Here is a 27119-nt window from a genome sequence, read left to right on the forward strand (position 1 = left end):
GAATGAAATGCATGCGTAATGTTTCACTACAAGCCTTTTCATGGAGCAGTTCATCAGCAACACCTGGAACTAGTACCATGTCGGTAGAGTCCAGCAGCACTTCAGACCGTCTCAGACCACCGTGTCCCCCCATGAGAGATAGCTGAGGCAGTGAGGTCCCAGGCTGTGGATACACACATTAAGATACTAAATTGGGTCGCCATCTATAACTGGGAGGCCTGCACGACTGAAGTCCATGCGTGGGAGACACTATTGTATAGCTTTATGCACATAAAATGAATGTTTTAACATAAATTAGCTGCAGGTCATTCTGGATATGCTTCAGTGGCTCTCGATGTGTATAGGGGTATTGTGTAAACAACAGGAGTTAAAACAGCAAAACGTTCTATCGTATTACATCTTAGCACTAGGGCCAAACGTATAGAAACATTACTAATTGCAAAATGTTAGATGATTTTGCAATTGCGCTATTATTAGCAACATTAGAGGGAATGAAACATGATTTTATTACAATTAAAAAAATATATATATGTTAAGATAATATATACCAAACAAGGATTTTTTAATTTATTCTAAAGAATACAATGTGTAGGCTTGGACGTTACTGCAGCTCCATATACTTCATTCAGATATTCAAATGATTTTGCCTTTATAAAAAATTGTGTGACTTTGATGAAGTGTTGATCAATTGGCGGTCCTAGTTAGCACAGCATAACTTATTTCGTTTTAAATGTTGCATCCTTTGTGTAGTTTGAGTGCCTCTGTGATTTCAAAGCAGCCTGGTCACGAGGTAGAGGGACGTTGGGGGTAGTTCAAGGCCGGTCCTGTTATAAAATGGAAATAAAACGTCCATTGTGTCCCTGTGAGTCTCTGCAGGGATTTCTTGTCTTAGGAGTCAGAATATTCTGTCTTAATGTAGAATGTAACTGCAGCCACAATGGGTCATTATGAATAACAACTAACTACAATTTCACTAGCTGAAAAACGTCAGGAGTGACTATAATAAAATTCATCTCCACAGAGCTGACACACACAATTCAGTTTAACATAAAAGAGTTTAAACGGATATGGTCTCAACTGTTCAACAACAAAATTATAAAAATGATTTATTATGCAAATGCTTATAGCGCCAAAGTTTCATATACTATATGACATTTACATGTGTTGACTCATAATGGATGATTGTTTTATATGTATGGAATAAAATGTGGGAACACAGCATAACTTTTATACTTGTGTATGCAGTATCTATGGAGCTCACAAACCAAACAGTGTTTTTTGTTTGTCAACTACATGTTATATTGAAACCACTGACAACAATGTCTCTCTTGTACTTTCTGTTCTAGTGCGCTATAACCTGCACATTGGAATGGGACAAAGAGCCATTTAGCTTGACTGTTTGCCTCAGAGCACTACACACATTCAAATGGACATTTTCTTTAATGACATTATGACTATCATTATTTTCAATACTTCATTTCCATGATTTTAAAGAAATGTGCTTCAGTACAGCTCTTACAAACAGACACCTTGGTAAATCAAATATGTAAAATAAGCACAGTGAAAATAATTAAACAAAATATTTTCAAACATTCCTAATATAACAAACCCCTAGTAGTTTTCGCTTGTGTAGCTGTATGTCAATCATCATCACAATCACTGTAAAGAGAGTCAAACGTTTTACAGGCCATTATCACACCACCCGAGTGCTGCCTTGCGCTTCAAGCTGTGATCATGGCAAAAAAAACGTGTCCCTTCAGCCTTTTCCAATAACATGGAGGAAGAGGAGAGGGCACGAGTAAATCCCCAGATGCCATGAAATCAATCACAGCTGTGCCTGGAAATGGAGAGTTAAGATTATAGTGGTGGTTTTTGATTTGTTCATTTCTCATCTTCTATTCATTCCATATTCCTTTTCTAGTGGTGTGTTTCCTTAACAACCAACCCTAAACTGGGTCATATGTATAGATGTGCGATATGCTTTATTTACAAATAACTTTGCAAGATGTTCTATAGTGTCTGTATGCCCAGAACCTGATAAACCTGTTTGTGTTTTGACTCAGGACTTCTGTCTTTCAGTTTCTCTCTGAGTGGATGTACTAGAAACAAAGCGTGACATGAGTGGAACGAGCAGGTGTTGCCGTCCCGCTGTGGCCTTCAGGTGTTGCTCTGAGGAGCATCAGTGTTTGTGTTTACTGCTCCGCTGGACATCTCATTTGGTCAACTCTTCAACCACTGAAAGATAATGTGCTTTTTGGATGAAAACTCAAACTGTTCAGGATAATGGCTCATTTGCACTTAGCTTGACCCAGCACATGAAGTATTTTAGTGGTCTGCGAAAATCGTGTCTTTTTTCGTTTTTATTATATCTAAGACAATCATAACCAGCAGTCTCTTATCACAGGTGTCACACAATGCCTCTTGTTCTGGCTCTGTTTACATGTATTCTTTCCATTGGGAATAAATAAAGTCACTGGCCTTGTCAATGCGATCCTGCTGTATAATTAAGAGCGTCCTCCGCCGACTTCATTACACAGAAATATAATCTATAGTACATTTCAAGCGTAATTAATATTTGTTTTGCTCAAGGAAATGCTGGGCTGATTACTACTTTACAAAGGATACTGTAAATGAGCAAATTAGAGGAGGCTACTTTTCCGTGTTTGTTAGATTATAATTAAAGAGAGTGTGTCCTTGGTTCACTATCCAGGAGTATATATGTTTGTAATATATTATGTATGAAGACTGCTGGAACTGAAACCTTAGTGATCTGTAATAGTGATGACTAGCTTTAATAAAGGTTGGTCAGTGCTTTACTGTATTGTACGTACACAGCTCATTATTTTTAATTAGCCCTACATTCTCAGCCTGTTACTACCAGTTTTAGCTCTACCACTGCTGTGTGTTAACAACCGCATGCGTGGCCAAAAATGTGATGCTATGTCCTAAAACTGGAGGCCCATGTCTGTGGTTAATGCAGGTTATTTCAGGACAAAGCTGTTTCTCAGATTGTCACAACTGAACGTGTCCCAGTTGGGTTGGTGGGCTTTCTACAGAGCTTACAGCTCAAAGATTACTACTCAAGTGTAATGTGGCGCCATTATTAAATACTTGCCAATAAGCTGCCTCCAAAAAAACATCTGCAAACAACAGCATTGTTTCTGTGAGCACAGCCAGATAATGGAAGACAGGGAGCCAAAAATGTGACTTTGAGCAAACTGGTGGAGACAAGCTGGGTGCTTGTTTCAAGCATGCCACTTGATTTCTGTGAAGCAGATCAATATAACAGCTCATAAAGCAAAACACACATCTATTGTTCATTCATCATTTCTAATGACAGTTTTGCCCACACGACAGAGGGATAGATGATTAGTCATGTTGCCTATTTTTCATCATTTGTCATAGAAAGTCTTGCTTTACTATCAGTTTTGACATGGCTACTAGGCTGAAGAACAGAGAAGCTTTGCACATATGTTTTTCTGTGCGGGAAGAGATGCTGGTAACTGCAGAGGAATATACATGTCAAAAGCCTGTTAGTGTAACTGGACACTCAGCCCATACAAATATTTATGATCAAAGATATTTAATTAATACTAGCATGAGTAATGCATTTAGCCCAGCACTTCATAAGCCTAATTATATTATGATTAAAAACACCTCAGAACTAAAGTCCCTTTGAATTTGAACATTCTAACTCAAATAACACTGATGCTTGGCCAGTGGCCCTACATTTCAAACAATGGTGCTCTAGGTATGACTCTAGCATCAGTGGACCTGTCAGTAATGGTGTCTCAATTTCCGGTCATTACATGCATGCAGTACACTCTTTTCAAAATAAAGTTCCAACCAGGGTTTCCTTTTGAAAAACATAGCACAGGTAAATGTGTCCTTTAATAGCAGCTCAAACGCTGCTCTCCTAAACATGGTAACATACTGTACAGTATGTGCACAAATGAAAAAAAGAGGTTTCATGACCTAGTTTGGCCCATCTTGGATATATTTTTGGTGAATTCCCTGTTGAGGATTGTGCATACCCTTTCTCATACTGTCTCTCTTCAGCTGTTCTAATAAAGGCGACAAAATAATATATACATCAAATATATCTAACAAAATGAAGCTAGTTAAGAAGGTAGGTTTCTTGAAACAGGAAGGCAAATCAGTGAACATTGGCAGGATAGGTGGTGACGTGGGACAAAGTCCGGTGTTGGTTTGACCCAGCCATTTCTTTATTCGCAGCACAGTTTTTCTAATATGGCAGTTATCCTGACCAGCTAATGACACTGATGGGTTATCGTTGGAGTTCGTTGAAAGCCTAAAGTATTTGACTAATTGGAGTGAGGAAGAAAGAAATTGGAAAGTTATTGCAACTCCTAGAAGTGCGGTCCACCTCCAAGTTATCATCAGGATGTTCTTATTTTTTCTTAAATAATGTTATAGTATAATTCATGGGTAATACATATAGGGTCTTTAATTAAGCTTAATCGGCTGCTCCCTCAAGCAGTAGTTGTATCCACGTGTGTATGAACAGGCATATCCGACATGCTATACATGTATTGAAATACAGAAATGACAGACTGTCTCATTTAATTAGCCTCTTCGTTTATATAATTAATTCACGCTTAACTTAATCCTGGTACTCCTGACAGCACCCTGAAGACAGCATAACGTTCATTTGTTAGTTCAAATTCATGCAAAACACAGTCTGTGTAATGATTTCAGTTCAGCGCACAATGATAATAGTTCACAAAGTTAAATTGGCTCAGCGATGGGCTGGTGAGATGTGGGTGAAACTTACGCCTGCCGCTCCACCAGGGGCACTCCCCCCTCTCCAGATGGCCGCTCCTCCCCTCACCCCCTCCGAGGGTTCTCACCCTTTCTTTGACTCAGTCTGAGGCGACACAACAATTAGCCTCTCCACTTAGCCTCAGCTGCTAAATTACCTTCACCTGCTGGATGGAAAGCAAAGGAAGTGAACTGGACTAAGCTTGGAGCTTCATGAAATTAGGCTACACCATCAGAGATTGGTGCCAAGACGTAACATTTAATGACACATTGCTTATTGATTACCAATGAAAATCAATCCAAACTATTTTTGTTATAAATCGACCAGTAAACTTCTCAACTAGATTATTAGGCGATGAATAGTGATCATCATTTCACTTTATTAATCACAACGCACATTGACTTTCTTTTTCAAGTTTCTGAAATATGAGTTTTTGCTGGATTGTATTTATTTTATGGCTTTGCTTTGATATCTCTTCAGAACTTTTACAGATCCATACAAATTAGAAATGGTCTTTTAGGTTCAGATTTCCCCTGAGCACTATGTACAGTATTTGTATTGAGCTAAGCATTTAGTGGAAGTTCCTCTCAAAATGGCAGAAAGTCTTACACATGCAATTATGGTCCAAAACACATTCTCCCTGACCCAAACATTAGATCAGTGTTGGACAGTAAGACAGTCAATTTACTTACAATGTTAAGCAATCTCACTTCACTTGAGTATTTGAATGTTCTGTTACCATCCACTTCTACCCGACTACATCACTACTGTACCTTTATTTGCCAGCCATATTTACAATTAGTTTGAAGATAAACAAAAGCTGATCAGATGGCAAAATGTGATGTAGCATACTGTAGATAAAGGAGCATTAAAAGGCACACGCTTACACATACACAAGTCCTAACTAAGTCAAGTCAATATATGAGTTCTTGAATTGTGAAGAAGTATTTCACAGTATTATCTTATTTTGGCACCACACAAAACTTAAGAAAAGAAGGAAAGAATTTCATAAAACTAAATTGTAATTGCAAGCACCAGCAAACTGAAATGGTAATATAAGCTATGTTATGTCGAATAAACAACATGCAATATAGCTCAAATCACTGCAAAGAGGTCAAAAGACTTCCACTAGTACAGTGGTTTAAAAAAGTTTAATATGATATGGCTCTCATTTGGGAAATAAAGAAGGCACAGCTGTCACACGCAGTATACACAGAATACATATGGGTTTGGGAAATGATGCTAAACAGCTGGCAACCTCTAACTTGTATTTACTCAGCCAGGATTTAATTGCTCCGTAGTTATTTTATCATGATGTGTTTCCATTATTCTGTCCATCCTCTGTATTGCTGGATTCCAAAATCTCCTTTACAGTGCAGAATACCAAGGGCAGCGCAGAGGGCTTCCTCTTGTCTGTGGTATTGATCTGAACAACATGACATGAATGTAGTGAGGCAGTAATCTGTGTGGCAATGAGGATGTCCTTAGCAGCCGAGGTGATTTGTATTCCAATATCACACATTTTATCCCCATAGCCAGTTTACACGCTTCATAATTCTGAAAGGCAAGTTCATTACTACAGACTTTATTTATATACTATATAAGAGAAAGCATTGGACAACTGTTTTAACATTATAGTTTATCTTTGTTTCTCAAACAGCATTGAGAAACATTATGAAAGGTAATTCAAAAACGATGCTAAAGTCATTAAAGAGCCAAGTAAATACAATATTGAAATTAGCTCAAATAAATTCAAACTAAATAAATTAACTCTGAATTTCAGTGTCCACACCTAATTTTTAATAATACAAGTATAATTTATTCTAGCACTTTTCATTAAATGTAAGGTTACAGTTTTAAATATATATAATTCTAATACTAAATCATTTAGTGTACTATAACTATTTAGTATAACTACTTTTGCTGCAGGCTACCATTGTTGTGTTTGGATATGTGATGTTTAGATACTACTGGACCCCAAAGCAGAGACTGACAAAAATAAAGTTTCAATGAGTTTAATAAACAAAGGTAGTCCAAGGCAGGTACTGACGACAGGGAGCTTGGCTGGCCGTAGTAAATCCAAAAAATAAAGCTGCGGGAAAATGTTCCCGACCAAAACTCAAAAATAACTCCTTAACTAACTGCAAAGTGAACAACAACAGACTCCAGGCTGCAGAAAGGCACTCCGGACCGCGGGACAGCATGAAAAATACTCTGGCAGAGAAGTGAGGTGAGGGCCAGGCTCTTAAAGAGCAGGTAATCAAGTGAGTGGGGACAGGTGTGCCTCATCTGCAGCCAGGATCCACGCCCCCCTGTCACACACCAGCCCTGCAGAGACAGAAAGACAGAGTAGTGAGGGGTAAAAGGAGCACACAACAAGTAAAACACAAAAACAACAAAAGCCCCATGCAAAACATAACAGGATATCCAGTAATAAACAAACATTTTGCCCTTGGACAATACTGCAGACATAAAAATGAGCACAGCATTTTAGTCTCTCGATAAAGAAAAAGTTGTATTTCCTTATCCTCTTTAAAAGTCCGACGTATTCCTGATAGGCAGGCAGTGTTTCTGTCCTGGTGTGCACCGAGCAGAAGGCAGGAAGCAGTCTGCAGCGCCTGGCTGTGACACCGCTTACCAATGAGCTTCCACGCTGTCCTAAGAAAATCCTTAATTTCCTTCCTCGTGATACTGTCTATTGTATGACACAGCCCAACCCTGCTTACGTGGTCTATCTTTCTTTTTAACACAATCAAACACATGTAGGGAAATGAAATTGTTGACATATGGATGCAGATAATGTTACTTGAGGTCAGTGAATGAAGCAGTGCACAAATTATGAGCTATTTTGGCCACTGAGGCTGGGCACAAGCCAATGAAAAAGATGAACTGTCTTCCTTTTAAAAACCCATGGTGAATATCATTAGCCTTTACAGAATATTAAAACAAGAGAAAACACTCCCTATAATATCCAATTAGCTTAACATTGAACTAAGTAGTTCAGTCTGAACAATTTCTCATCAGTTAAAATCTTGACTACTTGCCCTATCCTTGAAAAGCACCATATTTGTTTTACTTTGACATCACCGGGTATCGTGACTAATGCAGCACTGACTTTTCTTTCAAATCAGTTTCACATCTTGTTTTTTTTTACTTCCTCATTCAGTGCTGCTCATCTCTCTTCTATATCACTCAGGATGTATTACATGTGTTGTTTACACCACCCTCTTGATTGTGGCAGTCGTTGTCTATGAACTGAGGACATCATTAGGTTACAGCTCACATCATTACAAGTGCTTCTGTGGCACTACCTGTTGTTCCGCACTGCCTCTACCCATGTGAAGAAGGTAGAAGCATGGAGAGAGGCCTCCTCAGAGAGTGGCTCAGTGATGCACGAGGACATCGAACTCTGGATTAAAGACTACAAGGACATGCCACGCTTTGTGTCGAGAGCAGTATGTCGGACAGGCAGCGGTGCACAGGGCCACCTCAGGTGACTGTACTGTTACCTACAGCAACATTCATACGTCTCAGTGCTGACCGTAACTCTGTCGGCTTCATACCCACTGGATTGGAAATTTAACATATATATGAAGTTTTGGCTGAATGCCTTTTTTGAACTGTTTCTTCAGCATTTCTCTGTGCCCATACTTTCAGCAATGACAATCTTAAGCCTCATTTTCTTGTATTTATGGATTACTGAAATCTCTAAGAGACACTTGAGCACTTGTTCAAACTACACATTTGAGAACCTTAACTTTAAGAAAACCATTAAGTAATTGCTTTGGGGAACCATTTCCTTGAATTTCACTACATTTTAATTTAAATGTCCAAATCAAACTTGAGTAAATTCACCAGTGGTTGCAGCATGAAATAGCTGGATTTAAACAGCTACTGTACCAGTCGAACTTGTGACTGGTACGTTAACTTCACTTTAGATTTACGTAACTCTGGATTATGTTCAGAGAGTAATCTACCAAGGGATGCATTGGTTATTTCCAAGGATGAAAATCAGAGACTGGTGGCAAGCCGTTTTAGGCGTGTGATACAAACCAGATGCTTGTTAATGACGGAAATGTCAAGCAGGCAGCTGCTGACACCTGTCAGCGTGTAGGGGAGCTACACACTGCAGGCCTGCAGGCAGTGGAGAGTGAACATCACCTGGATTGGTCTGATAATGTAAGAGGGCAGATTAAACTGTTGTTTCTGTGAAAGCAAACCACTGTACACGCTCTATAATTAGGGTTGTTAGCAGCGGACTTCGTGCTCATGTCCACAGTGAACTCAAATAACACAATGAGAACAAAGGCTAATATCAGAGCAGAGCATAAAAACAAACCTGTACACATTTCACATCCTCATTACCAAGTCTATATCGAGTTATGTAGCTTCTCCTGCATCTGCCGTATCCCCTGAAAGGTGTAACATATAGTGCATTAGTCCCCCATTTGTGCCATCAAATAGCACTGGGCTTTGTGCCGGGCTCCGGAAGCAGGCGGCTGCTCTGCCTATACGAACCACCTTGCCTAACATGCCGGTGCTTTGATCTTTGCACAGTCCACTCTCAGGTTGCATGTATCAACATGACAATAATAAGGGGAAAAAAAGAAAATGAACAAGAAAGAATATAGAGAGAATACCTAACAAATATTCTAAGGTATAATATAGTATAACATGTTTCCAGAAGTTGTTTGATTGGTGGAACAGTTTGCGGTTGTCCTCCATAAAAGGTTTACAGGCACTATATCTTTGAACAGATTACTCAATTGACGCTCCCTAGCCGTTTACTTTAATATTTAGTCTCTTGCTGATACCGAGTCTGATCCGATACTTACCCAAGTATTTATTACATTTGTGTGAAGCATTGATTTAATAGCTGTAGCCTCCTTTACCTGAAATGCCTTATTTAAGCTTACAGACTCAAATACTGAAAGTCCTAAACAAAAACTTTTACATTTGAAAGCTTAAATTATTGATATGATGTGCAGTGTTTCCCATTGTCGGCTGCCTCGGCCTGTTGGATGCCACAGCGACAGATGACAGCCAAGTTTTATATTGGCCTGCAATCAAGTCACTAACAAAATTAACATGAGTTACCGCGGGTCGCATTTTTCTTTTTAACCGGTGAAAGCAACAGTTAACGTTGGCAAAACATGAGGGGCTGCTAGATGATTGTCTGCAGTCTGCTTTTTAAGGAGACATTAGCTTCAGTAGTAACGCATCTGTAACACATCTGTATTTTGCCAATCCAGGTGTCAACCAAATAGTTTTTTACAATTCACAAACTATGATGTCCACTGTGTATGTAGTGGGGCTAAGTGGAGATAGAGTAAGAGCATTTTTAGACTCTATTGTGTGACGCATTTCTGAATGAAGCATAATGTATCTGCAGGGTTTCATTTCAAACACAGCTGTGGATTGGCGAGAGCGAGCCTCTGGATAATAGGGAGTCATCCAGCTGTAGACGACTGTTCACTGCACCTACACATATAAATCAGGCGCTAGATCAGGGAGAAATTGACCAATTTTACATCAACTATGCTTTTTTGTAAAAGTAACCAACATTTTTGACAGTTCCAATGCACACCTCCATCCAATGATGGCAAAAAAAGCGACACAAATATCTAGGAATGTTGCCAAGTTTGTATCTATGCTAAATCTTTGAAGAACGAAGTTACAAAAATAATATCTGTTGAAGGTTATATATCTTAGAAATACTTGAATATTAGTGCTGGAAATCACCACTGATTTCCCAAGTCAATTAAATTCTCATTCATAAGGTCCCAATTCAAATGGATTTCTGATTTGTTTAGGTTAAACTATGACACATTCTGCACAAGAAAATATCAGGGAACTGTTCCTGTTCATTTTAAAAGAAAGAAAAGTGTACATAAAATGGACCCAAACGGTTACCTGTTTACCTACTTTTGGATACCTTGCATATGTCTTTGCTTTTGTCAAGCTCTTTCCTGTATCAAGTCTTTTAAAACGAATATTAAACCCACGTCTGTTTTAGTTCTCGCTTTCAGCATAAAAGGTGTATAAAAAAAGGTAAATTGTGAGATATCATTAATCAATATTGCATCATTCAGTGGAAGATTGGTTTAAATTGGATTGCATTTTATTTTCATACCCAGACTGATTGATTATTGTGTCTTTTTTTCTCCCTGCCACGTTGGACCTTTTTATAGTAGTTTTATTGAAGGATGTAGTTCAGTATGTGTTCTATAAAATAAATTCAATCATACACTATATATACATGACTCACCTTATTGCACACTGTGGAACAGAGCAGCAGAGGTATCTGATGGAGCAGAAAGTATATTACAAGACAATAACTCATCAATCTTCTAGCTCTCAGCCACTCTATAACTTTACATACCAAGACACTCACATCCAAAGGAGATTTATAACAATGAATCTTGTTTAAATGGAATCTAATTTGCACCATTTAGGCAGCATACAGTATGTGCAGACACTAAAACTGAGGAAGAAGTGGAGTTATGAGACATTAACTTGTATACTGTATGAGTTTGTAGTGGGTGTTATATTGAAAACTGACACATTCCTCACAGGTAGATATGTGGGCTTGGTGAGTCAAGACATAGTTGTAAGTGTTAATGCAGTCGCAGGAGAGGAGAGAAGGAGCTCACAGCCAGAGCTGCTGCTGCTGCTGCGTAGGTGTGGCGCTGACTGAATGTGGAGGTAGCCGAGGTGTTTTACACATGGTGCAAGCTCAAAAGAGGACGGAGGAGTTATTTTATTTCTATGTTGTCTTTTGTAGATCTCCTGTTTATCTCCTGAGGACAGTTGACTGGTCAAAACTGTTATCCTTTACTGCAAGGGCGGTGATCCTTCTTATGATGCCCAAGGATATAACTCTTTTATCACATCATGTGTGTAAAAGTCTTAATGTAAACTAAAGTCATATGTTATCTCATGACATCGAACATGGCATATTATTGCTATACTGAACATAAAGCTGAACAGTTTAGTAGAAAAATAAGTCGATCAACAGAATATTAATCTGCTACTATTTAACTATTAGATTCATTATTTTATGCATTTTAAGCAAAAATGCCAAATGCTTATTTCCAGCTTCTCACATTTAAGGAATTATTACTTTCAATGATTGATATCATTATAATTGACACGTAAAATGTTACTAATTATTTATACAACAACAAAAAACAAGCTGACAATCAAAGGAGAATTTTATGATCGAATGTCTTTCAGTTGTGCTGTTGCAAATTGACTACATGAGCTGGCAGGAGGAAAAAGTGCTCTTGATGGATCTCCTCAATAAAAAGGTCTAGGTTAATCCTGCATGTGTGCCTTATCAGCCTATTTCATTTGTGTTACCCCTTTCCTCTTTATCACACTCATATCCCATGTGTGCTCCAATTATTGCATGAAGATGGGATTGAAGGAAGGCGGGAGGTTAAAAGGTTAGGTGCTGGCTGCAGAGGCGTTGAGAGGGCCGTGTGCACCACACAGTTAATAATTGGGCCGATAGTAAGTAAGCCTGGAGCGTGTGACTCTTATCTCCAATGGTTACAGCGCGTGGCTTTAGGGTTCCTGCGCGCTACACACCTTTAATTACGAGTGGACTACTGAGACATTCGCTGACACATCACTCAGACCTTCCCATTGATGCAGTCCAATCACTTTAAAGTATTCATCATATTGCATGTCAATAATTGTACAAGAGATGAAAAATGTGATTATGCAGAATGTTTTCGCACCACAAAGCTAGTAGCTCTTTATGAAATTGATCAAGGCTCTCTTAATTTCCTCTGAAACGTTCTTGTGCTCATTTGAACTGTTGGTCTTTAAGAGAAGCAGACATGATAGAAGTGTTAATAGCAAGTTGTGACTGAATACTTGGCACATGCCATCTCTTTGTGTTCACATCAAGTTACTAAACTGAAACACGCACACGGTAGTGTCAAAGTTGCATACAGTAGTTTATGGACCCGTTTCCTCTTAAAAACAATTCATCTTGACGTGACCTCCGATGTGTCAGCAAAAACAAGAGCCCGACTCAATTCCGAGGCGAGGGGTTAAGGAATGGCCTGTGATCGAGCACGGCTTTCACCCCTTGTGATTAAACACACAAACTGACACCCTGTGTTTGATGAACAATCTATTATTCTATTAATAAATCTTCCAGTGCAGAGCGTGATGGACAAGGCAGATCAAGTGGGCGAGGGTCAAAGCAGAAGTGTGCTGAACTGAGAATAATAAACAGGTTATGTTCAACATAACTAGACAGTCAGCCCTCAGGTTCTTTAAAAACTTTTTTAAGGAGATCTATTTTTTTAAGGTCTTAAGGTGTTAGATTAGAGGCAAAGAACATATACATCAGCATGTGCAATACTGAAAAGCCACCACTTACAATAATAATAATAATAATAATAATAATAATACATGGGACTTTTATAGCGCTTTTCATGAAACTCAAAGACGCTTTGACAGAGAATTAAGAGGAGAAAAAAAGACAAGAGAAAAAAATAAAAAAAATAAAAAAGATAACAAAGAAGTACAAAAAGAGATAAACAGAACAGAAAATAGGGGGGGGAGGAGGGTGGTCAGTGGTTGAATACAGTGTTGAACAGGTGGGAATCTCTGATGGATTGGGGGTAGTGAGTTCCAGAGGGTGGGTGCAGCAACGGAAAAGGCTCTGTCGCCCCAGGACTTGAGGTTGGTCCGGGTGGGGAGGGACAGGAGGTTGGCAGTAGCAGAGCGGAGGGAGCGAGTGGGAGTGTGTCTGTGGAGGAGGTCAGTCAGGTAGGATGGGACCAGGTTATGGAGGGCTTTGTATGTCATCAGGAGGATCTTGTACTGAATTCTCTAGGGGATGGGGAGCCAGTGGAGCTTGATGAGGATGGGTGTAATGTGTTCACGGATTCGGGTGTGGGTGAGTAGACGGGCGGCGGAGTTCTGGATGTATTGAAGTTTTTTGAGATTTTTGCAGGTGAACCGTAGAGGAGGCTGTTGCAATAGTCCAGACGGGAGGTGATGAAGGCGTGGATGAGGGTTTCTGCAGCAGTGGGAGAGAGGGATGGAGTGAGGGATGGAGAGAGGGATGGACGTAGACGGGCGATGTTTTTGAGGTGGAAGAAGGCTGTCTTTGTGATCTGTTTGATGTATTTGTTGTAGGAGAGGGTTTGGTCAAATATGATGCCTAGGTTCCGGATGTGAGGGGAGGTTTGAACTGGGAAGCCGTCTATGTTGAGGATGAAGTTATGGATCGGTGTGGTGAGCTTGTTTTGTCCAATGATTATTATTTCAGATTTATCGCAGTTCAATTTCAGGAAGTTAAGTTGGAGCCAGGATTTTATTTCAGTGATGCAGTTTGTCAGAATGGAGTGGGTAGCAGTGGAGATGGACTTGGTGGAGATGAGAAGCTGGATGTCGTCGGCAAAGCAGTGGAATTGAAGTCCATGACCAATGTTTACGGTTCATTTCAGGCCAGCAGGATGGATGCCTTTTTAAAGTTGGTCGATGGACAGATAGATATCCCAGGGGCAGGTCATGATCCAGACTTTGAAAACCACAGGTCTATACTCTTGCCAGTCCACAAGAGAGAAACAAACAAAAGGTCATCCTCCTCCAGGCAAGAACAGCCACTTTGGATCCATGCTCACTGAATAACAATAACTGGTTCATTTGAATTTGTGGTTAGTCACTTCGATGTGGTTATGGTTATTCTGAGCATTGGGAGATGAAGGTAACAGTATTGTTTTCACATTTGAATACATCTTAACAAGAAGTCACTCAGTAGCATGCATGTGTTCTCCCAATCTGACAATCTCCACAGTCCCTGTTAACTCTGTTGGCAACTTTGCTCTTCCAGAGGACAGAATAGTTATATAAGGGTGGGTGTGTAAAGTGATTTCTTATCAAACACCTCCCATTGGCTTGACAGGAGAACAGAATAAAAGTTTCTCCTTTTTTTTTCATGATGAAGTGTATCCGTGAAAAATGGAATTCCTGTCAGTAACAATGTTTCCAATTCCAAAGGTGACAGGTTTCCACAAAAAAGAAGGGAATAGAAATGTTATACAGACTTCACAAGTCGCTCCTGTATCATAATCCGTTCACCTCCATTTATCTGTATGCTAAGTACCATGCATGAGTCAATTATACATGGGTTCAGACTATGTGGAGGTTTTCAACATGGCTCCAGGGATAACACTGATCGGCCCATTTCTTTGGTCACAACCAAAATATCTCAACAATTATGGTTAGTAATGGACTCCAAAGTATGAATCCTATTGACTTTAGTGATAAATTGACTTAACCTCAATCACTGTAAGCAGGTTGACATCTGTGTTTGGACACTGGGCTGCATTACCTTGAAGTTAGCATATGTTTCCTACAGGATACATCCATCGGATTGCTTACCCTTACCCACATATGATCGACATTTTGGAATTTAAGTTTGTGAAATTATATTCTGTTAAAAATGTAATGTACTTTGTGTTGAGCGCTATATAGCTAGGCTCATTTCGAATTGTAGCCGACCCTTTTGTAACCGAACAAGCAAGTAGGTCAAAATTCTTATAAGCAGTTACATTTCTAACTTTAAATATGAAATCCATAATGCTAATAAGAACATGTTGTTATGCTTAAAACATGTACTGGGCTGCTGTGGCTCAGTGGATAGAGTGCTGGACTTCGAATCAGGGGGTACCAAGTTCAAGTCCCACTGCAGTCAGCATGACACTTCACCCCAAATTGCTCCTGTGGGGATTGTCCACAGTACTGAATGTATGTAAGTTGCTTTTGATAAAAGTGTCTAACTAATGTAATGTAACTTGTAAATGTGAAAAGCACTGTTGTAAACAGAGGAACTTGCATGTCTATAGACTCTTAGACTTGTCTTAACATTTGGCATCATTAGAATACATTGTAACATTGTTACATTGTTGGTTAAAAGCACAACAAATTATTATTTGAAACTGGTAAGATGTTCATGGTGGTATTAACAGTATTTCCAATACTGTACCTACAGTAAAGTGCATTTCTATCAGTCCACTCAGCAATAGACGAGTTCACACCCAGGACATTTTTCTGCGAGTCAACAGTGCTAACCACCCAGGCAGGGTGCCATGAGTGCAGGCAAAGACTGACCTCAATGTGGCTTTTGAGGAAAGACGGGTCAAAAACATCAATAGGTGTGCACAGCACATTTCCTGCCAAACCAGCCATTAGCTTTTGAGAGACTCTTAGGTCACAAACAAGCTAACAAGCAAATGGTCAAATGAAGGCAATCACATTACGCATTGCATGACAGAGATACATATTGCAGGTGTCAGTACAGTGCTTTGTGTTCAAAATAATTTATTTTCATATCAAATACCAAGACTTCCCTTCTTTCCACTACAGCTCTTCTTGATGTGAATATGTCTAGGCTAGGCATTGCAGAGTTAAGCTCAAAGACACCACTTGAGCTGGGGAGGTTAAGCTTTTAGCTTAGTGATGTGTGTTCCTTCTTTGGTGGAGTGAACTTCTGGTTTAGACTCCTGGTCTCTTCAGTGAGGATAAAAGTGGTTTGAGTCAGTGATCAGCAGTGGGCAGATCTTAGGGGCCTCTTTTATAAACGGTGCTTACGCTTAAAGATGGCGTAAGCCAGTTTCTACGCAATGTTTGCGATTTATAAAAAACAATCTTGACGGGAAATTGTGCGGTCCTCCACGCAAACTCTGACCCATCCGTAGGCCCACGCACTACGCACAAAAACCGCGTTGGCAGAAGGAAGAATGGAGATAAATATGTGAAAATAATACCATAAATAAAATGTTACCTCTTATGTATCATATATGAAGAATTAATGTTCACAAATTGATTAAAGCCAATCTTAAAATGATTTAACAAACACCTGTGTGAGACTCCTCAGTGCACACAAAAACATAACTTGTTGCTGCGGGGGGGGGGGGGGGTTGAGATGCACAGGCTGTAGTGGAGACGCTGCGCACAGCTGATCGCCAGCTGGAACACAAACTACCAAATACAAAAAAATAATTCAGATCCAGTCGTCATGACTCCACTCCGGAGGGATCCCCCGATCATTTCTTGCTATCCCACAGTTTCTCATTGTTAGGGAATAATTTGCTTAGGTATTCAACCTTTGACACAGTTCATCCTTTTCTCCTCCCACTGTCTCCTTTTCCATGGCATACTGTAGGTCTACGGCCTTGGGTATTACTGCTATCTCTCTTAACCCTTGTGTTATGTTCACATTTCGCACCCTTTGGTAATGTTCGGGTCAAATTGACCCGGGACATATTTCAGGGTTTTAAAAAAAATACAGAACTAAATTCAACATGCACAATTCCTTATATATATTGTCTTTAACTCATTCCCCAACAATATAAATGAAATATATGATTAGTTTTTGAAAATACTCTTTGCTAGATCAAATGTAACAATGGAAGTGTTCATCGTTTTTTGTGATAAAAATGTAATTTATGTTAAAAAAAACTACACTGTAATAAAAACTAAGTTTACATTTTGATCATGCTTTGCTAGGACTAATGTAAATGAAAAAAAATGTCATTAATGTTTATTATTTTTAATCTGTCATATAATAATCAAAGCCCTGAAGGAAATACAGCAATTTATCATCAAATGGAACACAAGAACCACACAGCCAAAAGTATTTGGCTGTGAAATAGAGAGAATGAAACATCCATATAAATGACATAGAACAGATATAAACACAAAGCAAATAAAAACAATTAACAGTCACTATTCATAAAATACAGTATATCCGAAAAATATATTGATGAAGTGACGCTGCAGAACATCATGTGAGTCAATGGGCAAGTCCGTTTAGGAAACACATGATGTGCAGAACTTCTTCGTGTGTATAGCACAGATGTACTTGTTGCAGTTGCTGCATGTAGTCTGTGTCTTTGAGTCCTTTGAGGGTCCACAGACCTCACAGCTGGCTGTGGGGGTCTTCCAGAAGCTGACTGTGGGGGTCTTCTTGCGGCTGGCTGTGGGGGACTTCCAGCAGCTGGCTACTATGAGTGAAGTTAATCTTCCAATTTGCTGTCAAATTCTGAGTTTACCTCCTCATCTTCAGAAATGTCTTCCTGTCCCACTTCACCGTGTTCTTCCTCTGCATTCCACTCACTCTCATCCATTATTAGCTCTTTTGGCCATTTTGTTGGTAGATAATTGTAGTTCTGCACTACACTGTTACTACACTGAGGTTATGTCTCTGTTTAGTCCCTCCTCCGGCGTGCAGGTGCGAGGGGGACAGTGCGAGAAAATGTAAAATGTTTATACATTTCTGGAAGATCTAAAATGTTTATAATGTTCTAGGATAGTTTTGTGTACACACTACAAAGGGTAAAGATCAAGGGAAAAAAGGATCAAACAGCTTCTCTATGCATATGCATACAATTGTGTGTGTGTGTGTGTGTGTGTGTGTGTGTGTGTGTGTGTGTGTGTGTGTGTGTGTGTGTGTGTGTGTGTGTGTGTGTGTCTTTAGTTTCTGTGTTTCTGTGTGTTTTTCTCTGTCTGTCTGTCCTGGTATTGTATCCAGGGCAGATTGACCCGAACCTCTTATGAAGGACATAAATGCGGATCGGCATTTTTTCACAAGTGGAAAAAAATAAAAACAATTCCACATGTCCTTCACAATAAATAAGCCATTGAGTTTCAGGTTGAACGAAAATATCCTTATTTTTTTTTTTATTCATTGAAAATGGAAATCGGGTCAATTTGACCCGAACACCACACAAGGGTTAAGGAGGAGCAGCTTGGGCGCATTGTTGTTGCCAGTCTATGACAGAGCACAAGCCGCCATGAGGTAGTTTACTGTTCAGGGACGTAGGTTCCCTGGCGCACATTCTTTCCTATGGACGAGAGCTCTAGTTAGATTCAGGGTCCATAATGTTTAGTCTCACTGATGAAGAATGTTGATTATTACACTCTGAACTAGTTAAAACCTCGAGCTACAGAAAGAGTTCTTCAGAGTTGGTTTGGCAACCGCTGTGTCAACTCGTGACGCACCGCCTGTCTTGTCAACTCTCCGGCCGTAACTCCAAATAAACCATCAGTGTTTGACATCAAAGCTCCAGTTCTCCTCGTGTCTCGCTGAGTCCTGACTCTCCATTGCTACAGCAGTTTCCCCCACACTCATCAAGGGGGTGTCTCCTGTCCCCTGTACAAACACACTGACACACAGCCTGAGGAAGGCTATGTGTATTGTTTTTGTCATTAACCTTTTTCGGACCACTTATTTATTTATTTTGGTGACGATCCGACCTCCATGCTGCTACTCTGGTTCAAACTGCATCCACCAAACAATATGATTTGTCTCCGCCTCCCCAAAATAACCAAAATCTGACACGGTGTGAGATGTATTTTTTAGCTGTTCTGTCGTAATTTCCTGCGATCTTCTTCATGCAGTCAGTCAGAATGAATGAATGGGCGTTTCTTTGACTATTTATGGGCAAATATGGGCGTTACCGTTACGTGAAGCCCGCAAAAGGTGCGCCGCATATCGAGTTGATTATGATTTATAAAGGGAAACCGGCGTAGGACGTGCCGTACGCAAGTCCTACGCCGGCACGCAGTGTTTTATAAATCGGAAAATGTCTGTGTGTATTTATTTGCTTTGTCCTACGTAAGCAACCTTCCCACGTGAATCCTACGCAAGGCTTTATAAATGAGGCCCCTGAAGAGAAGAGTGAGAGATTTCAGCTGGCCCTCAGTCACAGCTTCACTCTAGGGAAAGATAGGATTTTACATGTCTCACAAAGAGTGCACTTCTTGTCGCATTCAGGATCTTGGGATCTGACATTTGACTATAATATTAAAGGTTCCTTTAAGATTTGCATTCAGATCCGATTTCCATATATTTTGTAAGCTGTGCAGGGTTCACTGAATCAGAAACATGCACCGCTGAGCGCATTGTTTGGCATATTGAAGCTGAGGTCTTGTTACCAATCAAACATTGAAAAGGAAACAAAAGGAAAAGCAGGGTAAATAGTGGTTTAAGCTTTGCTCCCGTACAAATGTTCCTATCTCACTACCAAAGCAAATCTTACAAGCCGTTCCTGCATGTTGTCATCCATGTTCTTTAATGCCGGGAGGAGCTATCTTTCAATTCCCAGAGCTTATGGTGATTGGGACATCTGTCTGTTTTACGTTAGCTCTTCCTTTATCATCCCACAAAGCATCCCTTGGGATTTCTTCTGATGGAAGCTGATTCAGAGGAGGACCGTGTCTTAGGTGCATTGCTACATCCACACTAAGCAGAACAAGGTGTTCATGCATCTTTGTAGAACCTTCTCAAGGTTCACGAGTGAACCATCTTCCATTTACAGTCAAGGAGTATCTCACCCCAACCTTCAGACCTATCTTTAAGCTATCTTGTCTGATTTGTATCAGAATAGATTTTTTACTCAACATTTCTCGATGGAAGGGTATTGATATACGTGTTGTCCGGTAAAGATTGTGTGCGAAGATTACACCAATACAGAGCTGTAGAAAGATTTGATTTGAGTGTTTATCCACAGTTTTAACTTACTACTACTACTGACATGGTTACACATATTGAATGTTCTGTATAAGTTACACTCAACTTTAAGCAGGTATCCCTGTTGTAAGTGCCATCATTTCAGCTGCATTTTAAATATGATTTGGCTACAAAAAACACATTTCTAATAGCCTTTTTATTATCATAAATATTTTTAGCTGAAAAATGAATAAACGTTAGATACATTTTGCTTGAATGGGACTGTTTTCTGAGTGTTTTTACTTTTAGACCAGTTGACAAGTCTCAATTTTAAAGTTGATATAATTTGTCACTTGGAACATCTCTAGTTACTGAAGAGACATCCGGCCTATGAATAGCTAGAATCTGAAGCACTAAGATGTTGATTGTTGTCTTTTTTCCTTTAAAATTACAGTATAAATTAAAAACTCTTTGAATACCAGTAAAATATCTTCAAAGACTTGACGTCAGATGTCTCAGGTGTGCTGGAAGAATTGAAAAATTATAAAAAAGTTAGCACTTCATGAATCACTGCAGTTAATGTTTACCGATGGCAGATCACACGTGCTTATAGAGCAGGGTCCCTGGGAGAGGGGAGCAGCTGTAGGAATCAAAGATGCTGTAGCCCCCTTGTGTAACTAATGTATGACTGCGTATGCCTACCGTAATGTGATCTGACAACGCAACACAGTGCTTTTGCAAAGGGATATGGATAAGTTGTTCACCAGAGTCCACGCGCAGCGGGGGTATGACTCTGAAGTCATGCAGCTTGATGTAACTTGACAACATAGGATTATTTATATACAGTAAATATATAGAGAAGGAACATATTGGATGCAAGGAGCAGCACCCAGCAGGTATGTGCCTTAAGATGTCACCCCCCTCACATGAATCAACATTAGAGCGGGAGAGGATGGCGGGTGTGTGGTGCCGGGGGGCTACAGAGACCTTATCATAAAAGCAGCGAGTGGAGCAATCATGTACACAACAGCATGCATTACCCCATCCATTGCTTGCACTTGTGTCCTTTGAATTTGACAAGCGATGAAATCACAAGTAGTGCTATGCAATTATTTTCAACCAAGCAAATTAAACAACACAACAGCTGGTAACTTTAATCATCTACACAAGGACACACACGTAGATTTGATTTTTGTTGGGGTAACGGCATAATATATGGCACCTTGTCTCAAGGTCAAGAGGGAAATGTATTCAGCACAAACTCTGCGCTAAGTACCTACATAATATTATGTTTGCTGGATGGTAAAGGACACTGTCATAAAGGATGTGTGTAAAACAAATTGCAATCTGTCTGTCAGCTCATGTTAAATGGAGTGCACCATTGATGAGACATGCAATCTGGCGTCTGCTTTTGTTCGAGGCAAGCGCTCGCTTATGAGTCATGGCATTTAATATAGATTTTATACATTGCATACATTTTGGGGAGGATGGAAGCAAGAAACATATTGTTCCTGTCGTTATTTGATGACATCATGTTGTTGGCCAGCAAATGTCAGAAATGACATTCAAGAGGAATAAATATTGTCGAATATTTAATTCCATTTACGTTGAAAGATGCATGCCTGATACAGTTTATATGCAGAAGTATTCCTGAGTGTAAAAATAGGGTTCAAACACCGCAAGCCATGCAAATCAGTGGAAATGTGTTCCAATTTCCCTTTCACCTCAGCTGATGTGGAGGAATTAACTGTCAATCCGGCTGTAGCCTTTCTCCACGCTTTTAACGTAAGATCTGTGTGAACGTTTTATGAATTTACTTTCTAATCCTCACAGTCATGAAATCCCTCCATTTGTATACCAACAAGAGCATTTATTATTCTGCCAGCGCTGCATTCAAAGGGGCTGGTGTGGCAGGGAGGTCAAACATGAATCAGAGCGGCTCTCTAATATAAAAATATCGCCTCAAAGCAGCCAGTAGCAGAGGCAGTTAGAGATATGGGAAACCGCCAAGATCCATGTTTGCAGTAGTGCTCCCGCCTGTTGGTGACTGCAATACTACGTACAGTAAGATACAGTGGTGTAGTGATTGTTGGACGCAGGGGATCGCCGCCCCCCCACTTTTTTTAAGCATGATTTTTTTTGAATAGTCTAATAAATAAAAAATCATTGCCAGTGTTATCGGTTGCAAGTGTGTATTTGTTGTAATAATGACGAAAACATAATACATTTCACAGTAATTATAATAAAAACGTAGCTCAAGTATTTATGCAACTTGATTGAAGTGTGTGTGTGTGTGTGTGTGTGTGTGCGCATGTATGTGTGCGCGCGCGTGTGCGTGTGTGGTGACCAGGTGTCCCTCTTTGTGCGGGACTGCACACATAGCATTTGTATCATTTGTCCCGCGTCCCACAAATTGAGACTATGTCCCGCATTTGAGTGACAGTCGCACAGAAAGGCCTGCTCGGTTCGCTGACTGCCGGCACCGCCCTTTATTATCATATTTTGTAAACGGCACCATGTAAATTGCGCTGACAGGCGACAGAGGTCCACAGTGCACCACCCCCGTTGACAGTTCACGAGCGCGTTGATAGTGTCTCTCCCCACTACACCACTGGTAAGATAGTAATATATGATCTTGATAATCATTGTCCTCATCATGGCGTTGAATAACCTGAAATCCAGTTCTGTGATTAGATCCACAGGTGCTTAGCTTCAAGAAAATAAATACATTAATGCTTCCAGCTATGCGCCCGTGTATTACTCCTGCTACTGATCCTCTGCGTTGTCACCATGAATGAGAATATGTTCTTAGTGAACTCAGCCAGCAAATTAAGGATATAAAAAAAAAAAAATCCATCATGTTCTTTTTTGTTGGTCTGCTGTTCTACACAGATGCCCCTTTTAACATCTCACTCATCAATTGACACCACTTCACACTGCCACCATGCACAACAACAAAATTAGGGGGGGGTTGTAAAAAAAGAAAAGAATAGAAGAGCAGGTGACATATTGTTAGGATGACAGCCTGAGTTTATGGCATGAAAGGAAACCTGCCTTTTTTGTTAGCGCACTCACTCTTCCCACCTATGCTTTGTCAGGATAGACAGCGTGCCCCACTAAGACAGCGCATGCATACTAATGGAGGCTCACATCCACCTCTGCAGCCACAGAGCGGTCAGAAGTGGCAGCCTGCCGCCTTGCGTCGCTGCGTGGCACTAGTACCACTTACCTCTGCTGCAGGCTGTGCTTCCACATCCCCCCGCCGCCTGTACACTGTAGGGGGGAGAGGTCTTACTGTGCCATTACTTTACAGCTGTGGGCTTATGTCTGTGTCTCAAAGAACTGGACATACGTGTGCATGAGAGGAATACATTTTCAATCCCAGCAGGGCCTTGTCAGTACATATTTGTGACAGATAGAAAGTGTTACTGTTTTATGTAGCATTTCCAGGCGTCAACAGAGTGCTCTGACATCAAAGCGTGTGTCATTATTATGCTTTCAGGGGGAAAAAGTTCACATCCATCAGTTGGAAAATGCGCTCCTCTTTCAAGTAGCTCGGGTGGCTGGTATTGTGTCTCTTAACACTTTGCTGATAAATATTCACGCCCTGTAAATATTTGAGGGCCAAACGACATGCAGTGTCGTTTATTTTAATCATATTGCACCTTTCATTATTTTTTCTGAGGCTAACAAAATCAATCTCTGCAGAATGTGCAAAGATGTATTTAATTTTCCCTCGCTATTAATCTCTAGCCCAATGAGATGATTAATTACACTGTAGTAAAGGCTTGTCGCAGTTGGAACTGTGTCTTTATTCATGAAAGGAGCTGCATTTACATTTAAATGTATTCATGGTAGAGATGTTCTTATCTGCCTGGGCTGAGGTTGGAGGGCAGGATGGGTTCAGAGCAGGGACAACAGATGTGGTCCTCTGTGTGAAAACCAAACTGAGAATCATGCATGAATGGCCAGTGTGTTTTTTTTTTTAAACTGCCGCACAAACCTCATGCATTTTTTTGTTTGCATTTGGTGAGAGGAAAGACAAATTGGTCCCTTTACAGTCTAGATAAATACTTTATTGAAATAAGAGTTGAAAGGGCCAGTAAAAGCATCTTGCCACCATCTTGTTTACGTTTCTAAGGTATGAAACTATAAATAATAATCTAAGTTATTGAGTTTTTAGCATAATACTTCAGAATCTTAAAACCCCTTAATGTTTGTATGCAATTGTGCTAAATTCAACACTGGAATCAAGCAAATATTAATATGTTTGCATGACATTAGTTATTTATATTTTGATATCACTTAACTATACGTTTAATACATTTAAGTCAAGCTAAGGTACATGTGATGGTAGCTAGTTAGCGCTCTTACCTGTGAGGCCTCCTCCAAACAGCATAATAACCAGACTATATCATTAAAACTAAGTACCAGATCATTGAATTTAGACAAACAATTCAAAAGATAAAATGTATTTAAAGACCAATCTTTATTTGAATGTGCGTCTTAACCTGAGATATTAGTTATACAGTAATAGTATTGACAATCTAAAAAAACTGAGCAACTCAACAGTCAACTTTATGTTTCTTATTGTCTAAAGCATTTATTATTTTCATTTTCCCCCTCTCATATTCAGTGTGGACGGATTGAGACAGCCTGGTGTCCAGAGAGCTGCAGAGACTTCAGGGAGAAACCTCCGTGTGATGTCCTGTCTGTTGGTTTGGAGAGGACTGAGGATCTTTCCTCAGCGAGGAGGACTGAGGGTCTTGTGGGGTAATATTTTGTATGTATTCATATTAGCAAACTATGGATGAGCTTAAAATGGGAATAAGTTGTGTAAAACTGTGAGCTGGAGTTGGGGCTGTTTGGAGTAAACAGGGTTTTATTTCTCTGTGGGGGAGGTGTAGGTATGCAGGTCCTTGAGACCTTTTGGTTGTGAAGTGAGCCTGTTTGGTTTTCTGCTGGCCAGCGTTGCGTCGCCCAATGAGATGACCAGCTGACCTAACCCTTAACTCCTCCTTCTTACTCCGCCATATCTCCGGTTGATCCCTGGCTTTCTGCCTCTTCTTCACATGCTGCCCCGGGTGAAAGTATCTCTGCAGTATGCGAACCAGTGCAGGAGTAAGCCGGCATTACTCTTTAAGCATTACAATATAACTGTAATATATCATGTTGTATTGTAATGATTGTATTGCATTGTCATATTGCCATTAAAGTAGATTATTGTTAACGGTTACTTTGTAGATATGGATTCCTTCCTGTATTATAACCAGCTGGATAGGGACGCGCGGAGATTTGAAAAGCGGCCCAGTTTGCCCTCCAAATCTCTAACAAATGGTGACCCGACGTCTAGATATAACGAAGCTGAGGAAGAATTCAGACGCTTTCAAACATCTCAGACAATCAGCAGGACTCTGCAACTGTGCAAATAAGGTAAGCAGACGATGAAAATCGCCTGTCTGTAATTGGATACGCTAAAACTTTAGGATTGTCTGTAGGCGTTTCACAGTGTTTTTAAAGTTGAAATGGAATATACAATGCATATTTTACTATGTTAGGAAAGTTATATACAAAACGTAAACGTTGATCGACAGGTAGACGAAAGTCCTGCGTGACGTAAAATAGAGCAGTTTGACGCGGATTTGCAGGTAGTTTATTCCTGAGTGGCGTGGAGACGGTGCAGTTTTGTGGGTTGCGAGGTTTGATTCCTGCACGACAAAAACCTGGAAACACGATATTTAAGATCGGGTCGCCGTTTAAAACTGGGGTTAAATAACAGACCAATGCTGAAAGCTAAAAGCCAGAGCTCTGTTATATGTTAAATCGAGGGAGAGCGTTTCCCTTTGTCTGTAAACTTCTGCTGCTGCCATCTAGTGGCTGAAAGGGGGTATCACACCCTTGAAACTTCTGCTGCTGCCATCTAGTGGCTGAAAGGGGGTATCACACCCTTGAAACTTCTGCTGCTGCCATCTAGTGGCTGAAAGGGGGTATCACACCCTTGAAACTTCTGCTGCTGCCATCTAGTGGCTGAAAGGGGCTATCACACCCTTGACATTTTTCGAGCTTAGAGTTTAATCATTACATTGCTGGCCGGTATTGAAGACGGGAAGCACGTTAATAGAAACAACGACAACGACAGCACCAGGAGATGAGTAAACTCAAGAATCTGTAGAGTGTAAATACATTGTGCGAAACACATTTTACACTCGAACTGTTTGCACATCATAGACAAGGAATTTAGACAATATAAATAAATGTTCAGAAAGAAGACATAGGCCTACACTTGATTCAAATTTCATTACTGTGATCCGATTGGTGTGCTCTGCAGGTTTACTATTGTTCGAAGTAACAGTGGGATTTAAAATGAGAGAAGATATGGAGATGTTCTTTCATAGTGTGTGGAATATGTGATGCTGGAAACATGTAAGTATTTCGGAGTTGTGTTGGGTAAATATGTAACAATGGATGAAACAATTTTTGGAGTGAGTTTTTGTAATATCATAAGTAGACATTAATTATGTTGTTTAGATGGCATTTAACAACTAAGACAGATAGTATGATTAGAAAGAGACAGAGTGGAAAGGGTTGGATTTATCATCAGTGGGCTAGACTTCTTATAGGTAATGTGTACCGAGACCTGGACTCCCCCTCTGAGTTAGAAAGGCTATGATCCCGACCCTCCAAGCAGATGAAGACCTAACCCAACAGGAGACTCCTTCTTCTCCATCGTACAGACAGAGAACCAGAGCTGAACCAACAACGACCTGAGGCATCCAGAACCAAACCAGCATGCTGACAAAGAGGCAAACTCTCATCGGTCCCTCAAACAGGACATGAAGTTCCAAACTGCGCCGC

Source organism: Gymnodraco acuticeps, unplaced genomic scaffold (genome assembly GCF_902827175.1).
Source record: "Gymnodraco acuticeps unplaced genomic scaffold, fGymAcu1.1, whole genome shotgun sequence".
NCBI classification, from domain to species: Eukaryota; Metazoa; Chordata; class Actinopteri; order Perciformes; family Bathydraconidae; genus Gymnodraco; species Gymnodraco acuticeps.